The sequence below is a fragment of the Triticum urartu genome, chromosome 5A (genome assembly GCF_056163025.1).
Source record: "Triticum urartu cultivar PI428250 chromosome 5A, HENAU_Tu73, whole genome shotgun sequence".
In the NCBI taxonomy this organism is placed as follows: Eukaryota; Viridiplantae; Streptophyta; class Magnoliopsida; order Poales; family Poaceae; genus Triticum; species Triticum urartu.
The window spans coordinates 618,873,121-618,877,363 of NC_141877.1; positions in this window are offsets into that span (position 1 = coordinate 618,873,121).

Below are 4,243 nucleotides of genomic sequence, written 5' to 3' on the forward strand. Positions count from 1 at the left end.
CTCCTCCTCCAACACTGGCGTCGTACCTCTCCGGGCCGCCACCCAGACATTGTTGGACGTCCGCAACCACCACCCTTAAGATTGGGATTTTTTTCTCATTTAGTATATGTATAAGTATATCCTTTGTATATAATACATATTTGTTACATCTTAACTTTGTGTTGCTATTCTCAAATGACTATGACATAAGAACTTCCAAGTCAACGCGAAGAATCATCAGATCAGAAAATCTACAATCTTGCGAGAAAAGATGGAAAGACTTGATCGGACGATTATCGATGTCTATTTCTAAGTCAATTGATTGATAGTCACTTCAAATTAAATATCATTTTTGGGTACGATGGGTCCAATGTTTCAGGCCTCACAGTAGAATATGTGTGAGGGGTTTTCCTCAAACTCATTTCTCATCATTGTTATGTTAATCATGACTATTTTGTTAACTAGATGGTGCCCCGCGTGTTGTTACAGAAATTTTATATTACTTGACATTAAGAAAATAAGTGTAAAACAGTGGAGTTAAATAATATGATGGTATTGGATGTTTTATATACAATTTAAATATATGATGTCCAACTCATACTTGCTTAACAATATCACCATCACTGCCGGGGTACTGATCCACGGGCACCTATGGGACCGGCGGGCCGGGTCCCTTTCGGTTCGGCGGGGGCGGAGATCGTGCAAAGAGCAAATCGAGGCGAAGCACGCGAGCGATTTACCCAGGTTCGGGCCGCACGGATGCGTAAAACCCTACTCCTGCTTTGTGGTTTTGTATTGATTTCTAGCTCAGGAGCGCGGAGTGCTACAGTACACACCAGCGGCTAGCAAGACCGAGCGTGAGTGTTCGAACTAACTCCTCCCCCCCACGTTGCACACGGGCCTCCTTTTATATGCTCAAGGGGCTACCGACAGGTGGCAACGGAGGCAAAGGGAAAAAATGGAAAGGTGCTGTGGTAGGCACAGCTACCTGCTACAGTGTATCATACCTAACCCTGACGGCAGGGGACAAGGGTCTTAAATGCCCGTCTGTGTCGCCTAAACAGTGCGAAAAGGGACCGCCAGGGACGCCACCGTTCACCACGATGGCGATCTTGCCAGCGCCGCTTGCCACCGCACGTCCCTAGCTGCACAGCCTTCCGCCACGTACGCCTGGAAGGACCCCAGAGCGACGCGTTGGTGGATGTGCTGGAGCGCGGGCGCGGAGAGGTGGCTTGCCGTGGCAAGCGCCTTGCCGCGGTCGTTGTCTTGTCGCGTCCGGGAGCTTGTCGCTCACCGGGTCTTGCCGGAACGCGTGGTGCGCCGCGGCAAGTTCCTTGAAATGCCTTGAGTGGCCTTCCCGGCAAGCTCCTCTTGCCGGGGTCTTGTCTTCTTGACTTGGACACTTTGTTCTTGGATGGCTCCAAAGGAACCACGGAGGATCTTGGCGGTCACCCGGCAAGCCTTGCCGCGGGATGCTGCGACTGCCCGTGCACAAGTTCGGGATACTAGGGTACCCCTACTCTAGTACACCGACAGGAGCCCCCGGGCCTGGGCCATACACGGTGCCGAGCGCTGTTGGGGCAGGCCCAAAACAGGGCACGGGCACGCGCGGCCTAGGTTACGCCGTATCTCACTCTGTATCCACCGCGCCCTCCCCGAACGGCACGCGTTGAATGCGGCGTCGTGGGAGAGGTCGTGGGGGTTTCTTTATTCGGAAATGCGGAACGTCCGCCCCCTCCCCCTTTATAAGCAGGGGAAACAGGGGCAGTTGGCCCACTCGCCCGTTGCTGTTCCCAGTCTCAGAAATCTCCGCCGCTCCCTTGCCTCCCCAAAGCTGAGCGAGAGAGCAGCGCTCCGCCCCCCATCGCCACTAGCACCACCAACGCCGTCGACCTCCTCCACTACTTCCTCCATGGCTCCAAAAGCCGACAAGGGGAAGACCGTGAAGACGACCAAGGCGCAGCGGCTCGCGGCGCTGCGGAAGGAGCGGTCCGTTTTCCCTCCCAAGCTCGGCGCGAAGGAGCTGAGGGAGAACTACTATCTGTTCTGGTCGGCGGAGACGCGCGCGCATCCGCACACAAAGGTTCTCCCCGCCGCCGCTTGGAAGAAGGCTCCGAATGGGTACCCCTTCTTCGCATTGTTCTTCTATTGCGGGCTCTGCCCGCCGTTCTCTGATTTCTTCTGCGACATCATGAACACCTATGGATTCCATCTCCTTGACTTCACTCCCAACGCCGTCCTGACAATGGCAGTTTTCGCACACCTCTGCGAAAACTTTGTCGGAGTCCTTCCCAACGTAGCCCTCTTCCGCCACTTTTTCATACCCCGAGTAGAGAGAGGAGAGCCTCTATCCGGCGGGATTGCCTGGATCTCAAGGCCCGGCAAGAAAGAGACCTATCTGGAGGGAGAATTCCGCGGCAAGTGGGAGGAGTGGAGAGCTGATTGGTGCTGGATTGACGAGGAGAGCCCGCAGCCATTTACCATCCGACGCCGAATCCCAGTAGCACGCGGCAGCGATTGGAGTGACATGGCTCCGGAGGACGCCAGGCTGAAGATTGCCGTCACCAGGATCCTGCGCCTGAGGCTTGCCGGGCTTACTGTTGGCGCTGTTGGCGCAGACTTCCTTCGCCGCCGCATCACCCCCCTGCAGGAACGGGGGAGGCCCACTTGGGAGTTCAAGAACGCGGCAGACATCATGAGGCTGCGGCCAGGCCTCAATTACAACTTCACAGTCCTGGAGCTCAACGCGATGCTGCAGGAGCTGTTCAAATATGACCCCCAGCATCCCGAGGTGTTCAGGTTGCCGGGGGGCGTCGTGCCTTTGTGCAACAGTTCCGCGCTCGACCGCATCCGTGCAATGATGCCGGAGTGTGACTCGCACGGGATTGTGCCAACTTGGCAGGAGCCTACAGACGAGGTCGTGCAGCAATTCTTCGACGACTTGGTGGAAGTGCCAATCCGCCTCGACGAGAAGGACGGCCTCACTCGCGACACCACGGATGCGGAGATGGCGCTCATCGCCACTAGGCTGGAGGAGGCAGCGGCAGCCGCAGCCGCGGGCGAGTTCGGGTTCACTGTGGAGGAGGCCGATGCAGCAGAAGCGGCAAGCCGTGCCGAGCGAGGGGAGCCTGCCGGCAAGAAGGGGCTTGCCGGGCAAGACACCGAGCCGAGCGAGCCCGCCAAGGACACGAGCGGCTCGTTGCAAATCGACTCTTCTTCCACCTCGTCTTCAGACAGCCCACCAGAAGCAGAGCCTCCATCCCCACCAAGAAGGCGCCTCCGCAAGGTTGGTGATGTGGCGGAGCGGCAAGCGGGCCAACAGTCGCCACGCCGCGTGACACGCTCGACCACGGCAAACACCGTTGCCGCGGGAGCGCCTCATGCTACGACGGCAACTGGAGCGGAGTCTAGCCAGACCACCGCTTCAGTCCCTGCCGCTACTCACGGCGCGCCAACAGCCGGAGCGGGGTCGTCTCAGACCGCCGCCACTGCTCCCGCCAAGAGGCCAAGGGAAGCTTCTCCTCCGCCTCCTCACGCCGGGCGCGCGCCAGGCTTCGACTTCTCCGCGCTAAGCTCCGACGAGGAAGAAGAAGAAGAGTAAGCTTCTCTTGTTGTACTTGCATTTCTTCAACTCTTGCTGTTGGTCTTGTTTCTCACTTGCTTTTCCCTGAATCTGTTCCTCTTTAGGACTCCGTCCCAGAGAGCGGCAAAGAGAGCTAAGGCCCCGGTGATCATCATCGAGGACGAGCCCACTGCGACAATAGGTGGCGCGCCCGAGACAACCTTGCCGGAGCCGGCGACTTTCCTCCATGGCAACCCCCAGCGTAAGTGTCTGAATTATTTTCCGCGGCGAGGCGCGCATGGGTACTTGTCTTTGCTGATACCTGCTTGTTGACTTGTGTAGGAGCCGAGCAGCCCCACCAGGAACCAAGGGAGAATCCCCCGACAAGGGAGAATTCTCCGGCAAGGGAAGGCTTCCCGGTGAGGGAGGAGTCTCCGGCAAGGGAGCATTCTCCGGCGAGGGACAGCGCCAGCGGCCCCCCGACGACGGAGACCACGACCGCAGAGCCTGGTGCAGGTACTCCCCTTGCTTCAAAACTTCCCTTGGATCCTTCTTTTCTTGATCTTTATGAGTTTCTGCTGGATTCTGTTTGACTCTTCTCCCCTTTTCCGGCCGTCAGATCCATCCGCTGCGGAGCAGATGGAGATAGAGGTCACCGCCGACGAAGCCGTCGATGCTGGAGACGCCACCGGCGCAGAGGCC